This window comes from Eubalaena glacialis, chromosome 13, assembly GCF_028564815.1.
Source record: "Eubalaena glacialis isolate mEubGla1 chromosome 13, mEubGla1.1.hap2.+ XY, whole genome shotgun sequence".
NCBI lineage: Eukaryota > Metazoa > Chordata > Mammalia > Artiodactyla > Balaenidae > Eubalaena > Eubalaena glacialis.
Genome location: NC_083728.1, coordinates 18,882,428 through 18,899,088, shown reverse-complemented (window position 1 = coordinate 18,899,088; position 16,661 = coordinate 18,882,428). Strand labels below are relative to the sequence as shown.

The 16,661-nt window shown below is 46.5% G+C and overlaps 1 long non-coding RNA gene across 1 annotated transcript in view; it reads left to right on the top strand.

Moving 5' to 3' along the window:
• The window catches only part of LOC133103593 (uncharacterized), a 330,085-nt gene that overhangs the window by 67,024 nt on the left and 246,400 nt on the right, over nt 1–16,661 (top strand). Inside the window, exons 3-5 of the long non-coding RNA XR_009703328.1 lie at nt 9,792–9,905; nt 13,752–13,920; nt 15,313–15,503. This is a non-coding gene — a long non-coding RNA (uncharacterized LOC133103593). The remainder of the gene's footprint in view (nt 1–9,791; nt 9,906–13,751; nt 13,921–15,312; nt 15,504–16,661) is intronic.

Sequence of the window (16,661 nt, the reverse complement as noted above, 5' to 3'; positions counted from 1 at the left end):
TTTGAAAACGTTTCTAGTTGTGGCACTGGTGATTTTGGCCAATCAAGATGTGGAATAGTCACTCTGCCTGCATGAGGCAGATTAAACCACCTTTACGCACCAGCTGCCCCTTAACTATGTGGACAGTTATGGGTGGAATGAGAACAGAATTCCTGAAAACTGCTGAGGAATTTTGTAGCTTCAATGAGGAAAGAATTTCAGTTCTAGGAAAAGGGAAATGAATGAACTGAGTTGATTTGGGAAAAGATCATTGTCTTAGTTTGGGTCTCCCTGGAAGCCAACTCTGAGACACAGATTGGAAAGCGAGAGCTCCATTTGGAACTGGATTCCAGGAAACACTGGTAGGAAACACTGGGAAGCGAGACAGGGAAGGGAAGGAAGCCTGTACATTTTCAGGCATTTTCAAGCCAATTATCACTGTGGGCAAATGAAGATTAATTCCTTTGGGGAACCCTGGGAGCCAGAAGAGAAACACGCTTCAGAGTTATGCCCCACAAAGGAAGAGGGAGCTGAGATATTTATACACCAACTCCCATTCGTCACTAGCTGGTACTCGCATTTTTAGTCTGCTTTGCTGGTGGACCCCAGAGACAGAAGTTGGTTGATGTGTCCTGAAATGGTGAGGCTCAAGGAAACATGGGTGGGGCACCTACAGAAACTGCTACAAGCTTCCACTCTGAAATCAGACTACCAGGATTCAGACCTCAGATTCTCCTACATATTTGCTGTGTGACCTTGGGCAAGTTACTTAACCTCTCTCGTCTTATCTGTTGGATAAGAAATATGATGGTACAGACCCTACCAGGTGATCATGAAGATTAAAACAGAGAGGTTTGCAAGACCCTTATAGGGTACCTGGCACTAGGCAAACAATCGATTTTAGCTATTATTGTTAATAACTAGTATGTTTATTCCACTGAAATTGAATGGGGAACATTCAGACATAGAAGAGGTTATGGGGGAAAAGGAACAAGAAATAGTGACCCAAGGTTGTGTCCAATAGCTGTGTGATGTAGAATGAAATAATTCATGAATAAAACCCTAGGGGGCCAGTCCTTGCAGAGGTGGGATGTTTTGAGAATGGCAGACAGGAAGTACCCATGGAAGAAAGAGCACTGGAGTCAGGCCACGTTCAGCTCAAATAGATTCTTTTTCATGCTTAAAATGGAGATCTATTAACCCCCTTCTGCTGACAGCGAGTGTGGAGTCCCATTGCATGGAGCCACAGTATAATTAGGGACAGAATTTGCAGTAGCCATTGGAACACAGAAGCCATTCTACTCAAGAACTTCAAAGATATGAGGTTAAACTTCAAAGCTAACAATTTGTCAGCAGTAGACAGCGTTGTGGATATAGTGTCCCTTTGGTGTAAACATGCAGACTCTGAAACTCTCTCAGGTCCTAACCTGTTTGTAGGAGGATCCTCTGTACAGTTGATGATGCCCATGTACCTAGAATCAAAAGCTTCTGCAGCCATGGGCTGAAGTTGTAGTAGCAGCAAATGACCAGTTACTATAGAGCATGATGCCCAAGGTGATGGGAACCAGCTGGGATGCAGCTCATAACCATGACAACAACAGGTAACACTTATTGAGAGTTTTCTATGTGCCAAGCCACGTGCAAAACACTTCACAAGATTATGTCATTTTCCTATGAGAATAGTTGGAGGGGTGTCTGTGTCATGGCAGCCTGCAAACCGTCTTTCCATCGTGCTTATTAAAATAACTTCTGCAGGACTTCCCTGGTGGCACAGTGGTTAAGAATCCGCCTGCCAATGAAGGGGACACGGGTTCGATCCCTGGTCTGGGAAGATCCCACATGCAGCGGAGCAACTAAGCCCGTGCGCCACAACTACTTAGCCTGCACTCTAGAGCCCGCACGCCACAACTACTGAAGCCTGCGTGCCTAGAGCCTGTGCTCCTCAACAAGAGAAGCCACTGCAATGAGAAGCCTGCGTGCCGCAATGAAGAGTAGCCTCTGCTTGCCGCAACTAGAGAAAGCCCGCACGCAGCAACGAAGACCCAATGCAGCGAAAAAAAAAAAAAAATCATTCATGAGTAAAATTTAAAAAAAAAACAAAAACAAACTTCTCTGCAACCCAACTTCTCTGCTGCTTTCCCAGCAGCCTTTTCTAGGCTGGCCTTTCATCACAAACCCCCAACTGTATTCTGAATTGCTGGGCTGGTGATGGAGAAGGAGTTCTCTTCCATGAAGAGCAAATGTGCCGCACTGGGGGAGAACCACTGGCTCATTTTCACTAGCAAAGCAGAGGCACGGGGAGGACCATTTTGTCTCTGCGTTCAGCAACCCTCCTAGTGGTTAGCAGACAGCAGCATAATGGCCAGCCAGCGTGACACTGTGCAAATTGCCTCATAAATAAGTTGTAATGGCAACAGGGAGAGGCCATAGCTCATGGATAACTGACTCCCTGCCATTTTGGAGTAATAAACCAGGGCTAATCTGGACCTCTCCATGGGTATTCATTAAGTGCTATGGGTTTCCCGTGTGCAGGCCTGCTGGGACGTGGGCAAGCACCTCACTTGGCATTTCTCTTCGCACTGTGGTGAGGGCAACACACTCTGAGCAGGACAGTTGGAGGGGAAAGTAAGTGCCTTTTACTCACAAGCCGGGACGAGCCCTGCAGGAACAATATATTTTCTCTGGAGAACTTTCTTTCTTTCTTTCTTTTTTGCCACACCACACAGCATGTAGGATCTTAGTTCCCTGACCAGGGATCAAACCCATGCCCCTCGCAGTGGAAGCACAGAGTCCTAACCACTGGACCACCAGGGAAGTCCCAAGGAGAACTTGCTTTCTGAAGAAGTCTCTCTGTGGGTTAGAGAAAAATATAATAATAATAATGATAACGACAATGATAATAATATTAGTTAACATTTATTGGATGCTTGCTCTGTGCTAGATACCGTACTAAGTGTTCTCATACATTATCTCATGTAATTCCCACAAAAATCCTATTAAGTAGATACCATTATTATTTTTTAATTTATTTATTTTACTTATTTAATTTTGGCTGCGTTGGGTCTTCGTTGCTGAGCGCGGGCTTTCTCTAGTTGCAGCCAGCGGGGGCTACTCTTCGTTGCAGTGCGCGGGCTTCTCATTGCGGTGGCTTCTCTTGTTGCGGAGCACGGGCTCTAGGCGCACGGGCTTCAGTAGTTGTAGCTTGCGGGCTCTAGAGCGCAGGCTCAGTAGTTGTGGCACACCGGCTTTGTTGCCCCGCGGCATGTGGGATCTTCCCGGACCAGGGCTTGAACCCATGTCCCTTGCATTGGTAGGCAGATTCTTAACCACTGCGCCACCAGGGATGCCTGATACTATTATTATTAGTCTTTTATTATTATTTTTAACATCTTTATTGGAGTATAATTGCTTTACAATGGTGTGTTAGTTTCTGCTTTATAACGAAGTTAAATTTTTTTTAAAAATAAATTTATTTATTTATTATTTTTGGCTGTGTTGGGTCTTCGTTTCTGTGCGAGGGCTTTCTCCAGTTGTGGCGAGTGGGGGCCACTCTTCATCGCGGTGTGCGGGCCTCTCACTATCACGGCCTCTCTTGTTGCGGAGCACAGGCTCCAGATGCACAGGCTCAGCAGTTGTGGCTCACGGGCCCAATTGCTCCGCGGCATGTGGGATCTTCCCAGACCAGGGCTCGAACCCGTGTCCCCTGCATTGGCAGGCGGATTCTCAACCACTGCACCACCAGGGAAGCCCTAGTCTAATTTTTAATAGAGGAAGAGACTAAGGCTCACAGAGGTTTCGTTACTTGCTTTGGGTAATATAGCCAATATGTGTTGAATGTATTAGTCAGCTTTTTGTTATGTTGTGGTAACAAATGAGCCTAAAATCTCAGTGGTTTAAAGTAATTAAAGTTTTTTCACTCCTATCTTATACCACTCGTAGACCAGCTGCCCTACTCTATCCATCTATATTCCAGGATCTAGACTGAAAGAGTAGCCCCTATTTGGGTCATGCTATTATCATGGTGGAGGAAAAAAAAAGCGAGAAAGCTGGTGTAGCCAGCCATAGTTGTTAAGGTTTCTGTTCAGCATTGGCATATATTGCTTCTTCTCAGATTTCATTGGCCAAGGAGGTCCATGGTCAAACCTTCTTTCAATGGGGCAGGGAAGTTTACTTCTCCCACAGGGAAGTACTGCAATTAGTGACAATGGGGAGAGGTATTTAATTCTCTTACAGGGAAGGTAGAGAAAGGACAATAATATAATCTACACAGGTGATTGAATTCAGGCCTTTGTGATTAGATATTTTGTGCTTTTAATCTCTGCCTTCATGGACTTGGAGTTGGGAGACCTAGCTTTGGGTCATGGCTCTGCACCGAGAAGCTGTGTGACCAATGGCAAATCTCTTCCCCTCTCTGGGCCCTACCATCCCCGTCTAAGTTAGATATCCCTTGAAGCAGACTCAGAGACAAAGATTTGAGTGCAAATAGTTTATTTGGGAGGTGATCACCAGAAGCCCCAGTAAGGATTGGGAAAGTAAACCAGGAAAGAGGTAGGAATTTAATGAAGTGTAATATCAAGCAGCTTACCCTCGGAGCAACTGGGGCACAATTCTGCTGAGAAATATTGGGGAAGACACGCCTCAGTTATCTCCCCCTAGGGGCGAGGAAGCTGGGTTATTTATTCCCCAACTTCCAGGCCATCATTGATAGAGGGCAATTTCTGGGGGCATTGACTCTTCTGCAGCCAGAAAAAAGCCTTTGGGCAGAGTTCTGTGTTTGCAATAAGCATCTCTTGGCCTGCAAAGGTGAGCTAAAGACCTCATCTATACAGTGAGCAGTGTTGACTAAAAAAGCTTTAAGGCCCTTCCACTCTTTGTCACCTGTGCCTGCCGTCCAGCCTGGTGCTGGGCCAGCACACTGGTCATCTGGTTGAGTTGGGGGGCTAATGGGCATTTGTATTTCCCCTGCATTCTCCTATGGAGCATCATGACCCATTACTGGCTCTCCTTTTCCCTTTCCATGGCAAAACCCTCTTTGCTTTGCAGGATGCTCTGTCTGTCTCCTGCCTTTCAAGACCCTGGCTCTTCCCCAGGGTGCAGCAGCTCTTGCTGCCTGGTTGAGTGGAGGGGGTTCTTTCTCCCACAGACCATGCTTTCCATGGTCACAGAAGGCAACATCAATAATATCCTGGTTTCCTACTGTCACTTGCAAACCAGGCTCTTCCTTTCGATGCAAAATGCCCCTTTGCTTTGAAGCCCTTACCGTGGCAATCTGGCACCCCCTTTGCTGTCATCTTTCATGAACCATTCACCACCCTCCCCCTGACCCCATCCAGGCTCCATCCACCGAAGGCTGGCTCCCAGCCTGCCTTTCCACTCTGAGCTATCACCCTGGGCCTCTCCCTTGTCTATGAGGTTGACGCACCTAGAGTTCTTGCATGATGTTTCTGCCTAGTTCAGGTCACTTACATCTTCCTCCAGGACAACTAAAGCAGCTTCTTCACCAGTCTCCTCCTGCATTTCATCCCCCAGCCCCCTCAATTTCTGTCTTCCTGTTCATCCATACTTTGGCCAAATCAACCTCTCTAAAATAGGAGTGGGCAGAGAAGTAGTAAAGTGTATTGGTTAAGAATGGGAACTCCAGAGACAGGCTATCTGGGTTGAAATCCTGTATCTGCCCCTTATTAATTGTGGCAACTTGGACAAGCCACTTACCGGCTCTGTGCCTCCATTTCCTCATCTGCTAGATGGACCTACCTCGTAGGGTTGTTGCAATGATCAAATGAGTTAATGTCTGTAACGTGCTTAGAACAGCACCTGGCACAGAGTGCTTATTTGTTAAATAAATTGAATCCACTGATGATATCGTCTCACTGCTTCAAAGACTCTGTCCCTCCCAATCACACAGGGCAGAGTTTGAGCTGGCCAGTTGGGCATGTGAGGCCTTGGCTAATTGACCTCTACCTCCCTTTTCAAAATCAATTGCTCAGTACCTTTTTACCCCACAGCTTATGACTCAGCTGTTTCACGTCTCTGAGTCTTGGCACACACTGTTCCCTTTGCCTGGTATGCTGAGCCCTGCCTTGTCCACTTGCCCATTTCCTCCTGACGCCTCAGGCTTTGCCTCCCCTAGAAAATTCCTGGGTCTGTTCAAGTGGAGATAATTGCCTTCCTCCATGTAGCTGCTGAGCATTGTCCCTCTTTTAGGGCTGGGACGAGGGTGAGGGGAAAAATTTACAAGAGCGTCCAGAGGAGTGTACAAGAATGCACAAGAGTGTCAGTAATCAAGATAGAGGATATTTGAATAAAATAAAAATGGATACAATAAATCTGTGTTGAACAAAGCATCAAAATTTAAAATGAAGATGGCATCTAACCCTGCACTGGTAAGATTCACCCCTTTTGCCTAACTCTAATCCTGGGTGAGCTTGCTGCAGGATGAAAGACCATGTGGAAGGTGGATGAAAGCCCACCCAACTGTCTGGGCTGAAGTCATTCTAGACTAGTCTATAGCCAGCTGACACCGTACTTGTCAGAGAGCCCAATCAAGATCAGCAGAGTCACCTCCATGACCTGCAGTGGACAGCAGACACATGAGCAAGCCCAACTGACCCATAGACCCATGAGCAATATCACTGCTTATGTTTTTCAACATTTGTGTTTTGGGGTGATTTGTTACACAGCAATGGCTAACTAATACACTCCCTCTAGCCATAGAACCTTGGAACACACTTTACATTTGCTTGGTGGTATCTTTCTCCCTTGACCCCCTTCATTCTTCAGACCTTGACCTAAGTGTCACTGCTTTAGAGAGGCCTTCCCTTACTCCCCTGGCTAGGTCAGAGCTCCCTCTTCCAGGCTCTCATTTTACAGTGTAACCCTCCATCTTTGCCCTTAACTACAGTTGTAATTCTGCATTTATTCATGTGATTGTCTGATGTCAGTTTCACCTGCTCCACGAGGAGTTCTAGCAAGCTCCATGAGGGTGAGAATTGTGCCATTTGGGTCTCCCTTGTTTTTAGGCACATAATAGGAGCTTGATAAATGTGTTGGGTGAATAAATTCATGAATAACTTTTTTATACAACATTTGAGAGTGTCAACCAAGCCTGATTATTTCTCTGCTTTTTACTCCGTGGTATAACAGGTAAAATGGTCCTCTGATGCAAGGGCTAATGGACTTCTCCTGAGGGCTCCTCCAACCCCGGTCTCCTTTTTCTTCTGAGCAGGGTTGACTGGCACAACATAAACTATGATGTGAATGGCACCGTGTGGAGCAGTACATAAGCTATGGGGCTATAACCAGCAGCCCTGCCCTGAGAATAAAGGAAGTGAAGTCTGGCTAAGCCAGGGCCAGGGCAGAGCAGAGGAGAGGGCATATACTTGAAGGTGGAAGCACCTGTGAATGGGCCAAAGAGGGGGATTGGGGAGCCCATTTGGGGCCCTCATCCTAGCTCACCCTCCAAGCCTCCCCCACCCCTCTTCTTCAGCAGCTGCCACCTCTGGCAATTTGAAGTCCTGCCCCAGACCCCTCCTTGTGGCCCTGGAGGGCTTGTGGAATCCAATCCCTGGTTTCCTGATCTCCACCTGCCATGATTCCTAACTCATTCTAGTTTCTCAGTCAAGGAAAGCAGTATAGTCTAAGATGGTGGAAACTTCAAGCCTTCAAGCCATGCTGCCTGGCTTCAAATCCCAGCACTGCCTCTTACTAGTGGTATAGCTTTGGGCAAGTAACTTAGCCTTTCTGCGCTTCATTTTCCTACCTGTAAAATGGGCTTGCCCCTACATCGTAGGTTGTTATGAGGATCAAACCGAGCTGGAGTGTGTTAAAGCACAATAGCGCTGCTACACGGTAAGTATATCAATGTTTTTCTCCTTCCTCTTGAGTTTGGCTAGCCTGAGGCCCTGGCGCGAGGCTGACAGTCCCAGCATATCTCACCAGGCTGGGCGTCCTGTTCCTTGTCAGGGAGCGCTGTGAGGCTCTAGGCTACATCTCGGGTGAGCTCCTGTCTCTGTTCTTTGAAGGGCTGGCTCTGCGGGAGAAATGCCCTTGGGCAAGAAGCAGACCTGTTAACACCATCTCCCAGACACACACACACACACACACACACACACACAGACACACACACACAGAGTCCTGCCCACCCTCTTCAAGTTCCTCTCTGAGCTCTTCATTCCTTGTTCAGCCTCATCAGTGCTTTATTATAAAATCCTCTCCCAGCTCTCTGTTCAAAGGTCAGCATAATTATAATTACTGCAGCAATCACGTCCAATTTCTAACCCCCCACTGATGAGAGCATTGTCATGGCCTAAGAGCCCCAGTTCTGTGGGGCCTGCCTGTCCCACCTCTCCACCCTGGGCACAGTGAGGCCACCTCCTCACCCCCTGTAGAGATGGTGGTGGTCAGGGGGCCTTGCCTTGCACCCTCGGAGACGCCTCCCTTATTCAAACCATGTCTGTCCCAAACCTGCTGTCCCTGGAGTGCTCTCTGTTCCTGGGAAAGCCTGGCAGAGGAATGTAGACCAGTGTCACATCAGGTGGGGGATGACAGTTTTTCTCGCATCCTCCTGTGAGGCTCTTCAGGCATTTCTCCCGCTGTTCCTAATGTGAGTGCTGACCATGTAATGGAGAGAACTCGAGACACAGCTGTTGATAGCCAGGGCCTCCTTGGTGGCCGGGTAGAGGTGAGATCCCCGTGGCAGGTGAACAAGTCCTGTGTTCATGCAATAGAGTCAGGCAGGCCAACATTGCACGGGATTCTGCAGCAAGGCTGTGATCTCCAGGGACTCCACACCTTGAAATGCTTTGCCCATTGTTATAATCTGGAATTCAGCATATGAATCCCAGATTCATATGTTGAAGTTCTGACCACTAGTACCTCCAAATGTGATTATGTTTGGAGTTAGGGCCTTTCAAGAGGTGATTAAGTTAAAATGTGGTTCATGAAGGTGGGTCCTAATCCATTGACTGGTGTCTTTATAAGAGGAGATTAAGACACAAATAAGCTCAAAGGGAAGAACAGATGAAGACACACCTACAAGGCAAGGAGAGAAGCCTCAGAAGAGATCAAACCTGCCAATACCTTGATCTCAGAGTTCTAGTGTCCAGAACTGGTCGAAAATAAATTTCTATTTTTTAAGCCACCCAGTCTGTGGTACTTTGTTGCGGCAGCCCAGGCTGAGTAAGACACCTATCTTTTTTTTTTTTTAAAGGGAACTTTAGAGGTTTGTGGGGACAGGGGAAGGCAGGAGAAGATTCTAGCTCTTTTTTTTTTTTTAATTAATTAATTAATTTATTTATTTTGGCTGTGTTGGGTCTTCGTTTCTGTGCGAGGGCTTCCTCTAGTTGCGGCGAGCGGGGGCCACTCTTCATCGCGGTGCGCAGATCTCTCACTATCGCGGCCTCTCTTGTTGCGGAGCACAGGCTCCAGACGCACAGGCTCAGTAGTTGTGGCTCACGGGCCCAGTTGCTCCGTGGCATGTGGGATCTTCCCGGACCAGGGCTCGAACCCGTGTCCCCTGCATTGGCAGGCGGATTCTCAACCACTGCACCACCAGGGAAGCCCCGACACCTATCTTTTATTTCCCGTGGGCAGGTGGGGGACCTATACGAGTCAATCTCTTAAGATGCTCGTTTAGGAGCCAGGGGCCACCGGATTAAATTTTGGTTGAGGAGAGATTTTTTCCAGTGGCCACAACACCCCGACCCTACAAGTTGCCCTCTTGTGATGGAGGATATCTGGGAGGCAAAATGAACAATTTCTTGCTTGTAAAGCTCGTTAGTAATTATTATTCACTACATATTTTCTCTGTGCAGGGTGCTGTGCCCATCTCTTCATGAGCGTGTCTATTTCATCTTAACAGCGATCCAACGAGGCAGGCTCTATTCCGAGTCCCGTTTTTTGCAGGAGGAAATTAAAGCTGAAAAGAGGTAAAGTAACATGGCCAAGAGCTCACAGCTAGGGAGTGGCAGGGCTGGTATTTGAACTGAGCTTTGTCTGAGGCCAGAGTCCTGGCTGATCAGGGACTATGTCATCGGGACTTTGAGAAGTCTTAGAGGTCGCTCCTGCTCCCTACAAAAAAACTCCCTTCAGGTGTCCTTTCTGTGTGATTTTGCTTTTCTTTCATGGGGCCACCTAGAGAAAGCCTCTTATTGGCTCTCGTTTTCTGGTCTCTTTGTAGACCATCCTTATGGGAGGCAGCCTTTAAGGTGGTCCCTGAGGATCTCTGCTTCCTGGTGTTCATGCTCTTGTGTAATTCCCTCCTGCTGAGTGTGGGCTGGATCTACTGACCTACTGACTCACTTCTAACAAACAGAATGTGGCAAAAGTGATGGCATGTCACTTCGGAGGTTATGCTGTAAAAAGACTGTGCCGGGGCTTCCCTGGTGGCGCAGTGGTTGGGAGTCTGCCTGCCAATGCAGGGGACACGGGTTCCAGCCCTGGTCTGGGAAGATCCCACATGCCGCGGAGCAACTGGGCCCGTGAGCCACAACTACTGAGCCTGCGCGTCTGGAGCCTGTGCTCCGCAACAAGAGAGGCCGCGATAGTGAGAGGTCCGCGCACCGTGATGAAGAGTGGCCCCCGCTTGCCGCAACTAGAGAAAGCCCTCGCACAGAAACGAAGACCCAACACAGCCAAAAATAAATAAATTAATAAAAAAATAAAAAATAAATAAAAGAAAAAAAATTAAAAAAAAAAAAAGAAAAAAAGACTGTGCCGTAGGGAAATAGAAGTCTTTAGGGTTGGCAGCAACCAGCTATTTTTCCTAGAACTGGACTCACTGGCCAGGCCTCCTGTGTCTAGGGAAAGGGAATTGAGTTAACCATTATTATTATTATTATTTTTGGTTGCGTCATGTGGCATGCAGGATCTTAGTTCCCTGACCAGGGATCGAGCCCGTGCCCCCTGCAGTGGAAGCACAGAATCTTAACCACTGGACAGCCAGGGAAGTCCCGAGTTAACCATTATTGAACACCTATGATGTGTTAAGCTCTTCACTCAAGTTACCGTGTTTATTTCTCATGCACTGCTCTGTGGAGTAGGTAATATCACCACCTATTACATATGCGAAGGATAAAAGAAGAAATCCCAGTAAATTATACATGTTAAAAAAAAAAAAGGCTGTGGCTTTTGTCTTGGGTGCTTGCTTTCTCTTGCTTGCTCTGAGGGAAGTCAGCTACCATGTCCCATCCTGTGGACAAGCCCATGTCCAAGGAACTGAGGGAGGCCTCCAGCCAGCAGCCAGGTGAGTGAGCCCGGAAGTGGTTCATTGTACACTCGAGCCTTCAGATGAGTGAGCCATGATCTGGTGGGCAGTTTGATTGCAGCCCGATTGTGAGAGGACCTGAAAAGAGGACCCAGCTAGGCCATGTCCTGACTCTTGACCCACAGGAACTGTAAGACAGTGTGTTTTTGTTATTTTCAGCTGCTGAGCGTTCAGGTAATTTGTTACAGCAATAGATAACAAATACACACCCTTTCCTTCAAATCTCCTGATGGGACCGAGGAAACTGCAGTTCTTTCTCTTTTTAACAAAAACACCTGCTAGGTTTGGGCAACCTGAACATGGGCGTGGCCTGTGAGGCATCCAGGGTGTCCTCTGCCTACCCCAGCAAGGCTGGCCAGAGCCGGGGCTGTGGCCTCCTGCGAAGGGAGTCAATGCCTCTCCTTCTGTGGTGATCTACCTTGTCCTGGTTTTGAGTCCTTCTTCCCCTCCCCGTTCTCCAGTGCCTCACCCTGGCAGTCTGTCCTGCTCGTACAGATACCCATTTTTTTGGGAGGGGCAGGGCACATTAGCAGGGAGTTAGCACAGCCCAACAGAGGTAGGGGCCGAAGAGTAAACAGAGTACGGGCAAGCTCTAAAGGGGAAGCCTACCTTAATCCTGGGAGATGCTGGGAGCAAGGGCTGGGTCTCTCAGGGGCCTGTGGCCTGGTGGTCAGGGCACAGGAGGCCACCGTCCCATGTGTGGAAAGTACTATGCTGGTGGCTTTAGCCTTGTAGAGTACCTTCCATACCCCCTGGCTCTGCCACAGTGTGGCTTCTAAGCCAAGGGCTGAGGTCAGTGTCAGTGGCTTTGCCAGCCTTGGACGTCTCTACAGCAGATCCCGCTCTGCAGCGAGAGACAGAGCTGAGGGAGAAGGCAGCCGAGATGACTGTAGGTAATTCCCAGGGACACCCCCAATACAAAGGAGACCTTGAGGGCTTAAATATCCTTTGGTAGTGCATACAGTCAAAGCAAGAGAAATATGCCAGGTGGTGAGATTGTTACCCATTTTTACAACCAGACCAGTGTGGCCTGGAGTTTTGGCAAATATTACCAGTGTTTGTAAAAAGAGCTCATTGAGCACTTGCTATGTATGTAGTGTGTCCCAGGCAATGTATTACTACTTCCCAGGCACTAAGGCATTTAATCCTCATAACAAACTCGACACAGGAGGGTTATAGAAGCTTAGAGAGGTTTAAGTAACTTGTACCAGGTCACTGACCCGAGAAGTGAGGAAATGTCCCAATAAACCCGGTGTCTGGCTTGAAAGTCCACGCGCACGACCACTTCGCTGCCTCTGTCCATCACTGGGAAGCCTGCAAGCTGGATGCAGTGTGTGGGTGGACTCGTGGCTCCAATGATAGTAACGCACCTACTGTGTGCCAGCACCATGCAGTTCACCTAGTCCATTTAATCGTTAACAAGGCTTGGAGGCAGGAAGCAACAGCTGCATTTTGCAGATGAAGAAACGAAGGCTCGGAAAGGTTAAGTCATCTGGTTAAAGTCCATCACTAATGAACAGCACAGCTGGGGTTCAAACTCAGGCTGTTTGACATAAGACCCCCCTTTCTTTTCAGCCTCATGTTAGAGGAAACAGCAGGGAATCTATGGAGAGGTTTGTCATGAGCCTCGAATCACCTGGTTGATTTCATTCTGCTTTCCAAAAGCACCTGGAGGCACAAAATCCAAGGCAGGGTCTGGGCATCCTGACTGTGCTGTGGACAGAGGGCTACCCAGGGCAGCCCTGAGTGCGCACACCCAGCCCACACGTGGGAGGGCTGAGCTGGTTTCCCTTTCCGCTTTATTGATGTGGAGTGAGTTGAAGATTATTGCAATGAATAATAAATGAGCTATCATAGTGGAGCCGATTATTCCAAAGTGTTACCGATGTTTGTGTTGATAAAAATGAATAAATGGCTAAGCGTTTGCAGGGAATGGAAGAGAAAAGACATAAAGAGGAAATTCATATGTGCCTCTGCTAGTTAGAAACAATGAGTCTTGAAACAGAGGCACTCAAGGAATGGGATAAAGCAGCTCTCTGATTTGTTATGTAGGGAAAATAATGACAGAAACTTTCATCTCTGGCCATGTTGGCTGCAAAGAGGTAACAGACATTGGCTTTGAACAGAGGAGATAATAGACCAAGAGAAAAATAAATTTCAGAACAGTGACTATGAGAGCCAAATTGTTTTTTCTCAACAGGAGACAGGAGACGCAGAGGAAGGATGGGGCTGCAGCCATTTCAGGCTTCTCTGCAGATAGAGGAGAGGACCTTACTGACCCCAAATGGGGGGGAGACGGGTTACTCTCAGGAGTAGAGCCAAAGCCAGATGCAGGAGGATTAGGAGAAGCCAAAGTTAATGGATGGGGTCATGGAGTTGATCCTTTATACTGATGATCCTAATCCAGCTGTTTGCAACCTTTTCCTTTTTTTCCTGCTGAGATAGATTCCCAGATTCAATCCCTGTTAAGCTGCCCACAACTCTTTCTCTTTCTTTCCTACTCAAAAAGCAAACAAGAATCCAAGAGCGTGAGAATGATGCTATGACCATGGTTCCCAAACTGTACACCAGGATGCCACAGAGCACCACAGTAAACTCAGGAGGGTACCTCGGGATATTTCAAATGCTTTGAGGGAAACTTGACATCCTCTGGACATCATGCTAATGACCAGCTCAAGGTAATCCACAGTTTCAACATTAGATCGTACTACATTCCTTTTGATGACATCATATCTTTGCAAAGCTGGGTTTTCAGTTGCTGTGATAAAAATCAAATACTGTGTATAGTGAGCAGTGAGGATGGTGGTGTCCAGTCTCATTCCAAAGTTTGAGAAGTTGTGCAGTGCTCAACAGGTACACACATTCCAATACTAAGTACAGTTATTTGAGAATGAAGTAAAAAATAGTATTTTTTCTATCAATTTATGTACATTACTTAAAAAATTAGCTATTAACTTAGTTATGTTAGGACATAAATCTTGTTAAATTGTTTGGACCTAAAAAATAAACAATTGTTAGGTATTCCTGTTAGCCTAGTACTCCCATGAAAAAATTATGGAGACATTAAGGATTCTGTTAGCAGCAAAAGTTTTGGGAAATTCTGTGTTAAGTATCAGTCAGTTCTTAGTGGGAAGCCAAAAGCACACTCTGGGTAATTTGAATTAAAATTTCCAAAGGTGTGGGCAAAGTGTAGAAGAAATCAGAAAGAATAGGCAGTATCCTGGGGTTAGAAAGGGAGAGGGGGATGGGGGAATTGGGAGGAAGAAGGAAGGAGGGACTGGTCACCACAGCTGTAGACAGAGAGGGTTTTCGGGAGAGGGTTGCCTGACAGTAGGTATGACGTGGTCACTTTCAGCTCTCTGCACAGAGGGACCTGGGAAAAGAAATGCCCTTTCCTCACTGGTGTCCCTCCCTCCCAATTCCTGCAGGTGCTTCCCATTGTGCAAACCCAACCAGTAGCCAGAGGGCAAGGGAGCCTCTTGATAGGACCACAGACGTCACAAAAGGGGCTGGCAGAGGTTAGAGACGAGCCACGGAGAGGCAAATAGGAGCTGTCTGATATATGCTATTATAGGGCTAAACTGGAAGCTGCTCTTGTCTATACAAATAATAGAAAATCCTTCTCAAAACTTTGGAATCCATGGGAACCACAGTGAGCATTTATCAAGCACTTTGCTATGTGCTCTGCTGAGTTAAGCACCTGACATGCATTCTCTCATTTAATCTGTCATCAGCCTTACCAAGTAGGTTGTATTGTTCTCTTTAACATGGAACCTATAACCAATACATGGTAGAGTGATCATAAAGAACAGAGAAAATATATCAAAGCAACATCATCTATCGTGCACATAGTGGGGATCAATGGAAAATAATTTTGTGATAATTTTTTCATTTAAAAAACTTTCCAATAGGAAACAGAAAGTGTTGGCCAACTAACATAAAAGTATTCCTTTTTTTGGCAGTTGCATTTCCCAGTGGAAATTAATAAAATAGCATTTGGCTCTTGTGAGTTACATATATATGGTTGAATCCTCCAGAATCCAGTCTCTTTTGCATTTCTCATCCTGCAGTGCTGTGGATTGAGCTGACACCATGGTGGCTTTGTCAAGGTGCTGTGTCCACAGAGCTCAACATGCAGTATTGGCCTGGCACAGCTGCACTAGTACTTATCCCAGACATCACGCTTGCTCATCCATACAACTAGTGAACAAAGAAACTGTGCCTGCTCTGTACATTTGTGGAAGCCATACCAACAGGTAAGGTAAGTTGCTAGAACTTACTCTTTTAAGAAGATAAGGCAGGAAGCACGTAGCAAGTAAGTGCTAAATGGCATCATTACCAAAGTCAAAGAATTTCAGAGAAGGAAGATAGTGTGTACTGAACTCCATGTGAATGGTGCCCTCTGGAGTTGTTCTAAGTGCCCCAGGTTGCTAAGATCCTGATCAGATATCTCCAGAAATAGGTGGCCCTTAGTTAGGTCTGGAAGGACAAAGGGGATGTGTGTGGGTAGAGGGGGAAGGGGAGGCATTCAAAGGTTGATTAGCAAATGGGCAAGAAGGGAGTGGCCTTCAAATGGTGAAGCCAGGCAAAAATTAACTCAAAATGGATTAAGACTTAAACAAGACCTGAAACCATAAAACCCCTCGAAGAAAACAGGGAAAAGCTCCTTGACATTGGTCTTGGCAACGATTATTTTGGATGTGACACCAAAAGCACAAGCAACAAAAGCAAAAATCAGTAAGTGGAACTACATCAAACTAGAAATCTTCTGCACAGCAAAAGAAACAATCAACAAAAGGAAAAGGCAACACCGTGGAATGGGAGAAAATAGTTGCATATATTTTAGACATATGTTTTATGTCTGATGAGGGAATAATAGCCAAACTATATAAATAACTCATACAACTCAATAGCAAAAAAAAAAAAAAAATTGATCAAATGGTGAAGTCAGGTTAAAGCTGAAGGGTAGCAGCCAGTAAATCCTTGACCGAAAAATGAGTGTTATGGGACCTCTCACTGCAAAAATAAGTGTAGTGGATGGCATCTCCACCTGTTAGCTGGGAGACTGATTTCCTTCCACAGTGAGGAGGTAGCCATGCTCTTCTCACATCCTTTCCCATTTGCCACTAGACCAGGGGTCGGCCAACGTTTTCTGTAAAGGGCCAAGCAGTAAATATTTCAGTCTTTGACATGCATGTCATCTCTGTTGTAACTCTTCAGCTCTGCCACTGTGTGAAAGCAGCCAAGGCAGTATGTAAATGAATGGGTATGGCTGTGTTCCAATAAAACTTTATTTATAGACATTGAAATTTGAATTTCATATAATTTTCGTGTGCTGAAATATTCTTCTTTTGATTTTTTCAACAATTTCAAAGTTTAAAAACTATCCTTAGCTTGCAGGCTGTACAAAATCAGGTGG